Source organism: Magnolia sinica, chromosome 19 (genome assembly GCF_029962835.1).
Source record: "Magnolia sinica isolate HGM2019 chromosome 19, MsV1, whole genome shotgun sequence".
Classification (NCBI taxonomy): Eukaryota; Viridiplantae; Streptophyta; class Magnoliopsida; order Magnoliales; family Magnoliaceae; genus Magnolia; species Magnolia sinica.
The window spans coordinates 32920948-32937479 of NC_080591.1; the positions used below are offsets into that span (position 1 = coordinate 32920948).

A 16532-nucleotide genomic window follows, 5' to 3' on the forward strand; every position below is an offset into this window, starting at 1 on the left:
CTCGACGTCTCTTGACCGAAGGAGGATTGGTTGAGGGGTTGACTATCCATCGCAGGACTAGACACCGCTCGAAATCCCCTGAGTTAACTGAAGTTATGGCTGAAGACCAACCTCCTCTACTTCCACCCAGGGTGGAGGATACCCAAGATGAGAATGAGGTGCATCAGGCACCCCCGCCTCGTACTTTACGAGATTATCTACAACCGGCGGGAGTGAGTACGCCCTCATGCATGATTTTTCCTGAAAACACAGGACAAATGGACATCAAGCCAGGAGTTATCCAACTCCTTCCCAAATTCCATGGACTTGAATCAGAAAGTCCATATTTACATTTGAAAGAGTTCGATGAGATTATAGCTACATTATATTTTCCTAATGTATCTGAGGATACAATCAGGCTGAAACTCTTTCCTTTTTCCTTAAAAGAGAAGGCTAAGACGTGGTTACATTCACTGCGTCCTAGATCCATTGGCACATGGAACGACATGCAGAGAGAATTCATAAAAAAATTCTTCCCACATCATAAAACGATTACCCTCAGAAAAGCAATCATGAACTTTGCCCAAAAGGAAGATGAAACATTCTTCCAATGTTGGGAAAGGTTCAAAGATTTGGTCAGTTCATGCCCACAACACGGATTTGAAACGTGGCGCATTACAAATTTTTTCTACGACGGCCTGACATCTTCCATGCGCCAAATGGTCGAGACAATGTGTAATGGAGAGTTCATTAATAAAGATGTCGACGAGGTATGGGACTACCTCGATAGTCTGGCTAAAAAACACAATCTTAGGACTATTACCCAAAATCAAACACCATGTCTAGACCAACTCAATCTAAGGAGAAAGGCGGAATGTATCTCCTGAAAGAAGAAGATGATCTCAATTATAAAGTGAATAATCTCATAAGAAAATTTGAGGTCATGGAAGGAAAGAAGGATAAGGTCAATGAAATTGTTTGCGGCATCTGTGATTGCAACATTCACACACTGAAAACTGTCCTACAATACCTGCCTTTCGAGGAGTGTTGAATGAACAAGCCAATGCCGTAAACAACTATCAAAGACCTTTTACTGGACCTAACTCCAACACGTACAATCCTGGTTGGAAAAATCATCCAAACTTTAGTTGGAGGAATGGACAAACGGCTACCCCTCAAGGTTTCTTCAATCAAAATCTAAATCAAATGAAACCTCAAGAGGAACCGGTTTAAAATTCCATACAAGAGCTGGCTCAGGCAATACAGGGATTTACAGATTTTATGCAAAAGATAGATTCTCGTATGACGGTTATAGAAAAGGGGATGCTTCCTGCACAACCTCTCCCCAATCCTAAATCGCAGTACGAGATAGTGATCCCAGCTCTTCAAATCAGATGGGGCACGCTAAATCCATCACCACTCTTAGGAGTGGAAAGATCATTGATAAAACTCTTCCGGTTAGGCCCAAAAAGCCTCAAGAACCAGAAGAGGACAACAATGATGGATCTAGTGATGCCCTACAAAAATTAGAACCGGAACTTATAGAGAAGACAGTTGCTCCGTTAACCCAACGGTTTGTTGCACCAAAACGTCTAACTAACTCTAATGATATACAGGAGGTTTTGAAACAAGTGAAATTTAACATTCCTCTACTTGATGTCGTGAAAAGATTCCTTCATATGCCAAATTTTTCAAAGACTTATGCACGACCAAAAGACGGCAAAGTATTTAAAAGAAAATTTTCTCGACCGAGAAAGTGAGTGCCATCCTAAAGCAAGATGTGCCACGAAATTCAAGGATCCTTAGCCCAACTATATTATGTGTAATCGGGAACCATCGAATTGATCATGCACTTCTTGACTTAGGAGCGAGCATAAATCTGATTCCCTACTCGGTATACAAACAATTAGATTTGGGTAAATTAAAACCCACCCCAACCACACTACAACTTGCTGATCGCTTTGTTCGTGTACCAAGAGGGATAATTGAGGATGTGTTAGTCCAGGTCGATAGATTTTACTACCCCGTAGATTTTATCATCCTGGACACCGAACCCATCAATAACATAAGCACTCAGATCCCCGTCATTCTTGGCCGCCCATTCCTTGCCACTTCAAATGCAATTATCAATTGCAGGAATGGTGTCATGACTATGTCTTTTGGGAATATGACATTGGAGTCAAACATCTTTTTCAATAACAGCAGAAACTTAGAGGAGGATGATGATTTCCACGACATTAACATGATTGACTCTTGAGTGGAAGATACGACACTCTAACCTTATCCTCTAACTCTCTAGAGACGTGCCTGGCCCACTCCCATAATTTTGATGATGACATGATTAGGGAGACGTGCACCTTGTTGGATACTGCACCGGTACTTGAAGTGAACCGATGGAGGCCACAATTTGAAAAATTGCCACAAATCGATGTAGTGCCTCTACCATCTAACCTCAAGCCGCCGAAGCTTGACCTAAAACCTTTGCCCTCTAATTTGAAATATGCCTATTTAGGTCAAGATGAGACATACCCGGTGGTGATCTCTGCCCACCTAGAGAAAGAATAGGAGAGTATACTCATATCTACTCTCATTGAGCATAAAGGAGCCCTGGGATGGACGATAGCGGACCTCAAGGGAATCGATCCCTCGATTTGTACTCATTGCATATATCTTGAGGATAATACAAAAACCGCTCGGCAACCATAACGTAGACTAAATCTAAACATGAAGGAAGTGGTTAAGGCCGAGGTTCTTAAACTATTAGACGTGGGTATCATATACCCTATATCCGATAGTCAATGGGTGAGTCCAACTTAAGTGGTCCCTAAGAAGTCCAGAATCACCATCGTAGCCAATGCTAATAATGAACTCGTGCCAACTAGAGTCACTACTGGTTGGAGAATGTGCATTGACTACAGGAAGTTGAATACTGTCACGAGAAAAGATCACTTTCCTTTACTATTCATTGATCAGATCCTGGAAAGGTTAGCTGGTTATTCCTATTACAGTTTCCTTGATGGGTATTCGGGCTACAACCAGATAGAGATAGCCCCTGAAGACCAGGAAAAGACCACATTTACATGTCCCTACAGCACCTTTGCCTATCGAAGGATGCCATTCGGACTATGTAATGCCCCTGCTACCTTTCAGCGATGTATGCTTAGTATCTTTTCTGATATGGTGGGGCAATATCTAGAGGTCTTCATAGACGATTTCTCTGTTTACGGTCCATCTTTCAGTAAGTGCTTGGAAAGTCTTAAATGTGTGCTGAAAAAGATGTGAAGAAAAGAACTTGGTACTTAATTGGGAGAAGTGTCATTTCATGGTTCAGAAGGAAATTGTCCTTGGGCATATTATCTCGTCCAAGGTAATCGAGGTAGATAAGGCAAAAATCGATCTTATCTCTAACCTACCTCCACCCAAGAACATCAGAGACGTGCGATCCTTCTTAGGACACGCAGGATTTTACAGGCGATTCATAAAGGACTTTAGTCTCCTCTCTCGTCCTTTATGTAATCTTCTTCAAAAGGATGCTTCCATACGAGTGGACCGAGCAATGCCAGGAAGCTTTCACCAAGCTTAAGGGCACGTTAACCACCGCACCTATCATGCGGCCACCCGACCGGAGCCTTCCTTTTGAGCTCATGTGCGACGCTTCGATTATGCTTTTGGAGCGGTTCTAGGCCGGAGAAAAGATAAGAGACTCTACGTCATCCATTACGCGAGTAGGACTTTAAATCCGCCCAAGTGAACTACTCGAACTACGGAAAAGGAACTCTTAGTCGTAGTGTTCGCCTTGGACAAATTTAGGTCCTACGATCGGATCCAAGATCATTATCTATACAGATCATACGGCGATCAAGTATCTTCTTTCTAAGAATGATTCTAAGCCCTCTGATACGATGGATCCTTCTACTCCAAGAATTTGATTTGAAAATTAAAGATAAAAAGGGAGTAGAAAACGTTGTGGCCGATCACCTTTCTCGCCTTAATACCTCCGATTCCCTTGAGATGACCCATATCAAGGACATGTTCCCTGATGAACAACTGTTTCGAGTCTCCCATTCACCTTGGTTTCTTGATATTGCTAATTATCTTGCTACGGTGCCATACCGACATAGTGGATGTGCAAGATAAGAAGAAATTCTTCACCAAGGTGCGCAACTTTTCTGGAATGATCCTTATTTATTTAAATATTGCCGGACCAAATCCTAAGGAGATTGTACCAGACGATGAGCATCGAGCGTCATCTCCTTCTCTCACTCACAGGCCTGTGGTGGTCACTTTTCTGCTAAAAAGACCACGGCCAAGATTCTTCAGTGTGGCTTTTACTGGCCCACTATGTTTAGGGACACTCATGAGTTTTGCAAAGCTTGTGAGCGTTGTCAGAAATTGGGAGTATTGTCCTGTCGAAATATGATGCCTTTGTATCCCATCCTTATCATTGAAGCATTTGATTGCTGGGGCATCGATTTCATGGGACCATTCCCCCAATCGTTTGGAAATCTTTATATTTTGCTCGCCGTGGATTATGTCACTAAATGGGTCGAAGTGATTCCGTGTCGAACTAATGACCATCGCACAGTCATTAAATTCCTAAAAGAAAACATCCTTTCTCGATTCGGAACGCCTCAAGCCATCATTAGTGATGGGGGCTCACACTTTTGTAATAAACCATTTGAGAGCTTAATGAAGAAATACGGTATCTCTCACAAGGTGAGCACCTCGTACCACCCACAGACAAGTGGGCAAGCTGAGATTTCTAATAGGAAAATTAAACACATTTTGGAGAAAACGGTTAACCCTGATCGTAAGGATTGGTCAATCCGATTGATCGATGCTTTATGGGCATACCGTACTGCCTTTAAAACCCCTATTGGAATGTCTCCCTTTAGACTTGTCTATGGGAAAGCTTATCACTTGCCTGTGGAGCTGGAACATAAAGCGTACTGGGCGATCAAAAATCTTAATTTCAATCTGGACAATGCTGGCTCGCTACGCAAACTTCAATTAAATGAACTTGAGGAAATCCGGAATGATGCGTACGATAATTTGAGAATTTACAAGGATAAGATGAAAGCATTTCATGACCAATACATTTTACGAAAATCATTCACGCCTGGTCCGAAGGTCCTTTTGTACAATTCTCGATTACATCTCTTTCCGGGTAAGCTTCGATCTCGTTGGACCGGCCCTTACATTGTTGTTACTGTTTTTCCTCATGGGGCCGTTGAGATAAGAGATCCCGACAATGGCAAGGAGTTTAAAGTCAATGGCCATCGATTGAAACCATTTGTCGAGAAATTTGATTCAGAGGACATGTCCATGCCCCTGACTGCTTCTGTTTACCAGGATTGATCTCCTAGTCTGATGGAGGTATAGGTAGGTTTATCGCTTTCATAGGACTAGAGTAGTTGCTTTATTGGTTTGGCTGAAGACGGTAAACTTAGCGCTCCTGGGAGGCAACCCAGCTCTTCATTTCATTTCATTTTTATCATTAGTTAGTTCAATATTTGTGGGTAACATTACTGCAAACCCTCACGAGACTACAACTCATCCACTAGGGGCGACGTAGGGGTTTAAAGGCTTGTTGCATACGCTAAATGCAATCGAGAGCACCTACGAAAGTGGTATAGGTAGGATTTTATTTTTATTATTTTTGTGTTGCCTTCTCTCTCGTGCTGACGGATTCCATGCCGCGATCTCTTGGAAAGTGTCTCTCGATTCATCATCCGGTACTATCTTCCCATCACTTCATATTTACTTTTCATTGTCCCAAGTGCATTACATGCTTATATCATTTACATTGAGGACAATGTAGATTTTAGGTTGGGGGTGGGAGATCGGGTGACCTAATTAGCATTTTCTTGGTCTTGAACAAAAATTATGGAAATTTTTAATAATTTTAGGATTTCTGATGAATTCGAAGTGATTTTGACCGCCATCTAGGGCACTTAGAATTCCAAGATGCGTGATATTGGTACTTTATGACTCTTGGATTCAGTTATCTATTAGATTTCACAGTTAAATTTAAATTGTTAGTCCATGGTTAGAGGTTTTAAACATTGATTGAGTCATAATTTCACATGCCACATTTTGCTTACACATTAAGATTTCAGTTTGATACTGAAGGGTTAATTTGGTGATCAGTAAGTATGGAAGGAACCATCTTGAAAAATTACCCGTCATGATCAATTGAAAGGAAAAGATACCGTTGAAAGAGGTTAGGTAAGGACTCTTCACTATAGATTTGCTCCCTATACGTGTGGATTTCATTCCCTACAGATAATACGTAAAAAGGTTTGAGTACGCAGTCTTCACCATAGGTTTGCTCCCTATAGGTGAGGATTTGTTTTGGTATTACTTTTAATGAAAAATAAAAAATAAAAAAAAATCAAAAGCTGAAGGAATGAAAAGATGATCTTCAAGGCAAGTTTTGGTTATCATGGACTCTCTTACTAGTTACCAATGATATCCTGAAACAGAGAGTTGCGTATTAATGTTGAAAGCCGAGATTACACTATACACCTGTGGAACTCAGTGTTTAGGATTGTTCTAATTGAGGGACTAATACTTTGAAATTGATTATGAAATGTACCATGTGTTTGAGTCTAGGAGAGACTAAGGCCCAACATTCATGCAACGTAACAGTCTCGTACCTGAATTATTTTGCAAAAGTCACTCGAGTTCATACGAATTGTCCTGGAATTCTCACTTATTTTCGCATATTTTGCTCGGGACTAGCAAAATGCTGGTTGGGGGTTGTGTTGAGGGTCAAATATTACATATTAGACCCCATTGATTGCATGGATTTACGATTATGATATTGCTTAACGGCCTGAATTAATCGTGTTTGTAATGCAGGGTGTGTTTACGAGCTTGAATGGGAAATGATGCTAAAAGCACGGATTTAACGTTCAGAATGCACCAAGGCAAGGGACGGACTCCAGGGGACCAAGATCGACGGAATTACACGCCAGGGATCCATGAAAATCGAGAAACTGAAACTCAAGCGGCCTAAAAGTCAGCCAGAATGCAAGATCACGGGGTTCCCACCGTCCGTTCAGCTCAAAACTTCATACATAGCCCAAGGACCATAAATTAACCGTACACGTTGAATTTCAACTCTCAGATCCCTCTGGAAGTGGCCCAACAGACAGATCAACCCCTTGAATCGTTATGTGGAGCCCGCCTGATATCTGGATATACTTCAATTTTGGTCTCAACCCCTTAAACCGCGTGACAGAACGGATGGACGGAGCGGATTTTATATATACATCATGAGTGGACCCCACTGGCAGCGCCAGTGCACAGTGCACAAGTGCACTTGACGTGCACTGGACCAGGATCCCCAGTCAACAAAGGGAGACCTGTCTCCTTCTCCTTCTCCAGCACGGACGACCAGAGGACGCACGAGGTCCGCCGGTTTCGTGCAGTGGGGCTCATTCATCATCCAAATCATCAATCCGGACTGTCCATTGTTAAATAGGTGGGGTATTAACCTCACCTAGATGACCTTTTGACATCATGCAAGTGATTGCAAGATCATAACCGTTAAACACAGGATGAACGGGGGAATAAAAGATCGTGTGGGGCACACCGATTTCATTCCAAAAATAGTCCTTTCCGAATGGTTTTTCGAGCTCATTCCAATTAACTGATTGGATATTCCTGAATACCCTGATCATGGGCCCACCGACTTTCACAGCATCGACGTGAAAGCTCTGTTTCGCAACGGAGCTTGCGATTTTTCTTTGTGGTCCACCATCATGATGCGATGTTCTGATCCGGGCCGTGTATTAAAATTCCACGGGTCAACTGGCCAAGGCCTAGGTGTCAAGTTTCTAAGAAACAGTGAGGATATGATTTCAGCCATTCAAACGACGGATAGATGGTGGAAAGAATTAATTCGATGGACCACACTAAACCCAAGAAAAAATACTCCTTCTCGACTGAAATTTCGAGAGGAATTCAATGGACAGGTCGGATTTCTCGTCTGACATCAATCCTAGGCCACCAATCATCACAGATGCATAAGGCTTTGCTTTTGATTCCACTGCGTAAACAGGGAGTCCGGCTCCGTTGCAAACTGACTGCGAAAGAGAAGTCGGTGCTCGACTCCAGCCACTACTTCCGGAATTCTATAAAGGAGAGGGAGGGAGAGAGAGAGAGAGGGCATCTTGGCTAGGGGGATCAAGGAAGCTGGACGTGTGGAGCAGAGAGAGAGTAACAATTATTTATTTTATTTTTACTATTTATTTTTATTTCTTTTACGATGTTTAGCCTAATCATGCCTAGTCTAGGCTAAAGCTAGGGCTAAGAGGTGAAGCTTGTAGTCTGATGGGAGAGACTTTGCCTGTACCTATTGTTTAGACTGACTGATGTTGATTTTTTTGTTCAAATTAAAAGGAATACTTTCAGTTATTTTTAATGGTTTGTTGTGATTGAAATTACAATAGATCTGCGATGGTTTTGAGTATTTCTTCCTCCTTTTGATGTTTATGACGTCAGGAAGCCTTGTTGTTCACCATCGTCTCATGGGCATGGTCGGACGACAGTATCCTTCTTAACCTTCATACATTGTTGATTAGTTGGTAATTAGTTTAATTCTATTGTTTGCTTTGTCTCCTGGGCATGGTTTGGTGATGGAATCCATTCTAATTCATATACCTTTCATCTCGTGAAAACTAGATCAAGTAAGTTCAGTTTAATTTCCATAATTTTTGATGCAGGCATAAGATCTCCCTGATCTCTACAAGTGGATCCTCTGAATCCCTAGTTTCCCTTCCCTGAATTGTTTAAAGTTTTAGATAATTGTTCCACAATTATTCCTTAAATTCTATTTGATTTAGATTACATCTTAGTCTAGTTCTAGTTCTACTTAGTTTCAGATAACGTATAAGTTTCAGTCCCTTGGGATTCGACCTCGGTCTCATCGAGTTTATTACTACATCACAACCCTATACTTGGGGAGTGAACACCCACCTTCTCTCCTAACCAATGATCAGGTCGAGCTTAACTTGACTTGGTCTTTAAGCTCACCCCTCTAGCTTGCCTCGACTCATTAGTTCGAGCCGAATTGAGTTGGGATTGAGTCAGATCGAGCGAGTTGCTTCAGTAAAGTTGAGTCAAGTTGATTTATATGAATTTTTTAAAACTATTTTAAAAAATCATAATAAAATTATTAAAATGATAAAATCAAGATTGTTTGAATGTATGTAGGTACAGTGACAACGCATAACAAGTTAACAACTAACAACATGAAAATATTTGTTACTACAAAACCTTAAACCCACTTAACATTCATCAACAACTTGCTAATATGGTCCATATGATATGTGCCTTCATGACCAATAGATAAGAGATTTATTACCTTCATCTGAATTTGATCCATCAGCAGCACTTTCGTCATCCCATACACTTGATGCATTTCTAATTTCATCGACGATGGGAGATATGTTTACAGATCTGGCGGTCCTATCTTCTCCTAGATAATTGTTTATTTCTTTTGAATTAGAAAGTGGTGAAACTTTATTACCATGTTCCTGTATAGATTTAGCTAACTTTTTCAAGTCTTCTTTATGAGCTGATTTATAAGGAGTTCCAAACATCTTATAAAATAAGGAGAGCATAGAGAGAAACTTTGATATTTTATGGCTCTTCTTACTTCCCGTGCTCGACCCTACCTCAGAATCATGTTGTCTTGAATGACATCAATATCTATATGCCTCTTCCTCTTCCCTACTTATCTTCAAGGCAAGTTTCAAATGTTCTTATTCCAAAACTTATAATATGGCATTCTACTCTTGTTCTTCCCTACTAACTCATTGTACTCTCTCCATTTCTGAATCTTTATCTATTACAATAGGGTTGTTATTATATTTTTTGTCGCTAGTTGAATTTGGTGTGGAGGGGGAGAACTTTTTCTTATTTGAGTCCAAGAAAGCCTGCAATAGAATTTGTACTTCTCGTGAGGTATTGGGACATGATTTTGCATATCATCCCCAATCATATAAGTATATTCTAAAACAATTTATTTTGTTCATGAATTTGTCTCCACACAAACGGCAATTAATCTTCATTCTTCTAGATGTTGGGGAGTAGACTTGGTTACCGTAATCCCAAACATTAGCGGATGGGTCATCAGATGACATATCGTCATAAGGGCTTTGTTAATAGAGAATTCCATTTTTAGGAAAAGTCATGAAGCCAATATAATTTGTAAGAAATAAATTATAGTACGTTCAAAATTGTCAATGTCAAGTCAGTCCAAAAATAACAAAACTTAATGTCTTACAGAACAAAATATGAATTGTAACAACTAATAAGATCAAGATGTGTTAAAAGTTAAAAATCACGTTTTAACAGAAGAAAGTGTATCTCTTAGACTGGGAATTCCTGGATTTCTAGAATTCCTTGGCTATGTTTAACACCCTGGATTCAAAATCGATATAATCCTAAGGTAATACACATAATATGTTTGTATGGGTTTAACTTTAATTATTAAATCAATTTCTAATTAATGTGTATATGTAATGTTGACACTATAGTTGTATTAAATCCGTTGGGGCATACACTTTGTCTAAAATGATGAAATCCTACGACTTAGATGGGCCACAAATATAGGATCACATCCTAGTGACTAACCAACAATTTATAACCATCGATTACATCAGCAATGTTCAAATGGTGTAGATCATCTTATCGATGCTAATGATAATCTTATCATTTTGGGAGATCATCAGTGGGTCACATGCCCAATAGATTGATAGCCTACTGTCACACATGTTACACATGTGGGTGTCCATTTGAGTCACTTCCAGTGGACCCTGCCTTGGTATATGTATTTTATCCATGCCTTACAGGTCACATGAGGAGCTGATGTTAGTCTAATGTGGGCCACACCACATAGACCTCTATATTTCTAGTGGGGCCTGCCGTTTAGGTCCCACTCTTTGTATATGTTGTGCCAACTAATGCCGATTATCACATGATATGTCTGATAACATGATAGTATGCTTAGCATGATAGGACACATTGATAACATGCTAAGTGTAATGGATATATATCATGCCCATGCGCATCATTTGTATGCATGTTATGAAGAACAGCTGATTATAGCATATGCCTTTTGGCTTGAGATACTTAGGGGACCCTATATGAGATAGGGTTGTCCCAAATGATTGCGTCATATACGCAGGTTTGGTGCATGACTTGGACAATATGACTCATGCATTTTGTATGTCACGATCACTTTTACACCCTAACGACATCAGGGATGTGGCCTCCATAGGCATATCATAGATGGTCGGATTGGATACTGAAATATATGTTCTCTTTAGGGTGCTATGGATGTCCCTAGGTGAAAGTCTGTAAACCCTTGTGGTACCAGTAGGATTCTTCAACATCGAAGCTGAGTGGATAACATGAGCGTCCGAGTGCCAAATACTAGTAGGTCACGTTTCTTATTGTGTCATGGTTGGCTAAAAAGGGGTGTGACCTTCTTCGCCTGAGGGTAGGGAGCTGTAAGCTAGGTTAAGTCTGACCATCTCGTAAATGGGTCCGTTATCGACGAGCTGGGTAGGCATTGACATACCACTGATGAGGTAGATAGTGAGGTATTTTTTACTCACTTGGTCACATGTGCCATGGGCGAAAGCTAGTGTTGGAGTGTGTTAGACCCCGGTGATGAATTTTTTTTGATACGTGGACTAGTTGAGGATCAACATATTTGCATTGCATCTTTAGCATATAACATTCATCCATGTAGGACTTACACTAAATAGCTTTGGTATGGCTAATTACAACATTCATAGGCTTAACAGTTTAACACTCCATCTTCTGCATACTCTGATATTTGTATTATTATCATATGCATTATGCACACACACGCACTCTACTGAGCTTCGTAGGAAGCTTATGTGCATTTCTTTACACTGAAGGTGATGTTAGGGCCTATCAGTAGCATCGAGCCTAGAGTATAAGCCTGATCTTTTGAGTTTTGGTTATATCTTATACTTCCTTTCCAGCATTGTACTAAAAGATTATATTAGTGGATATGTGGTGATGATGCTGTTTTGTGACTTGGGTATACTTGTGGTTATGCTCCTTTATTAAAAAAAATCACCCTGAAAATCTTCCTTGTAGGATCCCAAGATTGGAACCCGTCATATGGGAGCTGGGAGCTAAGAATGAGGTATTACGGAAGCTGTCAGCACCGTATTCAGTGGTCGAGAATTTTATGAGACCGATTCCCAAGTTTAAGGTGTGACATGTGCTAACTATCAACTCCTAGCATTCATCTAGTCATGCATACATATAACTCAACAATCAATCACATAAGCATAATCAGAAATTAGAAAACATAAATGATAATCCCAAATATAAGCATTTATAGTGGTTTGGTTTCTTTATTCCACTCTCGATGAATGCACTCTCGTCGAGTGTACCGGATTTCACTATTGGAGGTTTTAAATCAGGTTCACCTCTAACCTTTACAGCCATACATAAGGACCTACCATGTATTCACTTATGTCGGTGGCCTACGTAAGGACTTATGACATATCCACCCATGTCTGTGGCCTGCATAAGGACTTACCTAGTGTACATTCTCGATGGAGGTTCCTGTAAGATACTTTAGTTTGTTTTCTATTAGCTAACTAACAACCTTAGTTCTAGTCCAAGGACCTATGTTTTCTTTCACCGAGGGCTAACACGTACACACCCATGTCATAAGAGCTTAGGTCATGCACAATTACCTATCAAGTTTAGGGTACAAACTCTTACCTTCAGTCTTACACAAGGAAAGAGAGTATGAACTCACTAATTGACACTTGTCGAATTGAGCCCCTTTGATGTGTCGCATCGGGTTGCTTGATTGATACTCTTCCATACTCAATAAGCTCTAATTTTGCTCCCCTGATCGTTGACGATGGTTCTTTGCTAATGCGTTAGCTCCAAGATCAAACACCTTACATGCGATGTTTTATTGAGGTGACCAAGGTGATGGGAGTTTGGGTAGAATCTCGTGCAATTAATGAAAAGTTAAGCTCCTTGGGGATTCACCTTGATGGTCACTTTAGAGGTTGATAGACACTAGGATTTGTCAATAAAATTGGTGTCTAAACTCTAGAGGGCTTAAGATCATGATCTTCTTGTAAAGGAGCTTGAAATGCTCATTAGAGTGAAGAATCACAAAAAAGAGAGCATGGATCTCATTGTGATAAAGCTTATGAGGTTAGGTAGAGCTTGGAATGCACTAGGGTCTCCAAAATGTCAAAATCCATCATTCGCCCAAATATCCAAATACAATATTTGTAACAAAAAGGCTCAACAGATCTCTAATAGATAGTCATCGGTCAGACTGAAAAAAGAGTCGATTCGACCGAAAATGGTAGTGCATGGTTAGTTCAACTGAAACTGTCAAGGTAGGGTCATTTTTAACAACTATTAGTTTAAACTTAGGTTGCAATAAAGTTTATGTTTGGTCGCACCGAAACCAACTAAAGGACGCTCCAGCTAGAGTCGAATTACACTGGATTTCAGGGCTTTTCTTGCTATCCTATTTTGAGTACTTTCGATGGGACTTAAGGGGGATTTGGTGGGACTGAATGTTGTTAAAATTTCTCTAAAGCCTAAATGAACATGTTTAAATGAATTCCTAGAGCTTTTGATGATCAAACAAGGTTTTCTTATTAGGAATGGATCATCTAGAGGTATGTTGTTGTTGAATTAAATGGGTCTAAGGTTAGGATACACCAATGCACCTCATGTTTTTATGTTCTTCACTCCTTAATGCTCCATGTCTTCATGTATTTAGTGTTCCTTGTCTTCAAATGGAGGCTTAACCAACTCACTAACACATAAACCCATGTGATTGATAAACAAGGTGTACAAATAAGTGCACTAACACAACCATCATTCATGCATCAACCCATTCACGTATATATCTATCCATCCATCTATTTATACCATCATTCCATGAGCCTATGCATACATCACAATCACACACCATGTACACCCATCATAAGCATGTTACCCATGCCCCTCTCACGCATGCACCATATGCCACTTTCTAAAAAAATAAAAGAAATAAACATGAGGAATAAATTTGAGGTGGTGCCTCTTTCACACTTGATGCACATGTGTTTAAGAGAAACGGTGGAGTGAGAGAGAGCCTACAAATAGGAGAGGATGTCAGTATGTTTTTTGTTGTGTGTATGTGTGTGTGTGTGTGTGTGTGTGTGTGTGAGAGAGAGAGAGAGAGAGAGAGAGAGAGAGAGAGAGAGGAATAGGAGAGTGAGGGTGATGTGAGTGTGAGAGGAGATGGAGAGAAATTAAAAAAAGAAAAGAAAAGAGTGGTTGTCGTAAGGTGAAGAGAGAGAGAGAGAGAGAGAGAGAGAGAGAGAGAGAGAGAGAGAGGAAGAAGAAAGAGAAAAGGAAGAGAGAAAAAGCAAGAGAAGAAAAAATGATTTTTTTCTTTTTTAATTTAAGTACATTCTCACCTATGTTTTTTTTCTTGTTTATTTTAAGTTGTTTATTTATTTATTAATTATTTAGTTATTTTATTTATTCATTATATTTAATTACTATGTTTCTTAGTTATTTTTATTACTTTTTTAATAGTTACTGCTTTATGTATTTTTATTTTAATTAACATGATTTAATTGGATTTTTTAATTTTGGATTATTATTAATTGCACCTTGATACTTTTTTTTAGTACAGTGATCTTAATGTTTCGATGAGACACGAATGTGCTTTAATTAGGGAGATCCTATCCAATGATAATAAAGAAAGAATGAAAATGCAATCATCACAAAGTAGTTTTATTCATTCTGAGTTTTGATTACATACTCATATTTCCCTTGATTCTAAAACAAATTACAATGAATTAGTACAATGACGCTAAAAGAAATAATCCAATGGCAATTTTGGAGGCATTTCATCATGTTTGGTGTCTGTAAGAGTAAAAGGATCTTGTTTTATATCAATATATTATAATATATACACATTGAGATAAATCATGAATGAATCTTATCAAGACATGCAATAAGGCCACTGAAATTTCCATTAATATGATCATTGAAGAGCATCAACATGGAGAGGAGTCCATTGCGCGAGCAAAGCCATCGCACGAGTGACCTAGTTACGCGGTAGGTCTGTTTGCGCAGATGGACCTAGTCCCTATCTTCTGTCTCTCTCTTTCTTCTTTATCTCTCTTTCTCCTTACTCCAAGACTGTTGAGGATGTGTTGCGTGGGTCAACTGGTTACATGGGTGGACTAGTCCCTTATTTTCTCTCCATTCTCTCGACTCCGAACTTTTCTAATCCTCCCTAAATGAGGAAGAGAGAGGAGTATTTATAGGCAACCCATGCTTCCGCGCAATAGAACATGACATGCATTGACTAGTGCATGCAACAGAGTGAGTGTGCAGTGGTTGTCATGCCCCAAACTCAGAAACTAGGCTCACAAAATTTTCGATCACAGAATCCGGCTCCAACAGTCTCCGTAGTACCCCATTCTCGGATCCCGGCACCCATATACCAGGTTCCGATCTTGGGATCCTACATGGAGGATTTCAAACATGAATTTGATTTGTAATAAGCATAACTATAAGCATAACCCACGAACAATAACGAGAATATCATCACAAAAATCTACTATGATCAAAACTTGAGTACAATGCACGTAAAGGAAAATACAATGATAATAATGACAAAACTCAAGAAGCGTTGCGGCACGCTACTACTTCTGCTCAACTACGGCCTAGCGTCACCTGCACGCAATGGTTGTGCATAAGCTTATAGAAAGCTTAGAGGGTGGTGAAAGTGTGTGCGCATGGTAGAAATGCAAGTATGCAATATCAGAGTAATGTGAAAATGTTGGTAAGTCCTTGAATGCCATCAGCCGTATCAGGGCTATGCGATGCAAGGCATGATTGCTATCGGCCATATGAAGGCTATGCGATGCAAGGCCTACAGGGCTAATGTCATTTGTAAGGTGCAACTCAAGCACACCAAATCTCATCTGAATCCTCATATCAATACAGTTTATCTCTGGAATATATATATCAACAGGGTCTAGAACACAATACACCAGATCCCCGCCTACTGGACATATAACCATGCAAGTGGAAGAGACCTCACTATCCACCTACCAATATCGGACCGGCCCATTGATAGCAGACCCATTTACGAGCTGGCTAGACTCAGCCTAGCATTGCCTCCTAACCTTGGGTGGATAAGGCCACACCCCCTTCCAACCGACTATGACACAGTGGGAGACGCGGCCTACTAGTATATGGCCCTCATGCGCTCATGTATCCACTCGGTCTCAACATTAGAGTCATCCTCTGGTACCATCGGGTTTAGGAATTTTCACCCAGGGATATCTATGGCGCCTCAATGCTAGTAACAGTATTTCCAGTGTCTAATCATGTCATCCACAATATGCTTGTGGAGGCTATGGCCCTGATGTCGCTAGGGCATACAAAAATCATATCACATAAATTTGAGATGCATGAATCATACTATCCAGTCATGCAATAATCTT

At 40.1% G+C, this 16532-nt stretch overlaps 1 non-coding gene across 1 annotated transcript; it reads right to left on the reverse strand.

Annotated features, from left to right (window-relative positions):
• Positions 1-533: 533 nt before the first annotated feature.
• On the reverse strand, positions 534-640 carry LOC131235731 (small nucleolar RNA R71). The gene has a single exon (XR_009166254.1). It is a non-coding gene; the product is annotated as a small nucleolar RNA R71 (small nucleolar RNA).
• Between the last annotated feature and the right edge of the window lie 15892 nt (positions 641-16532).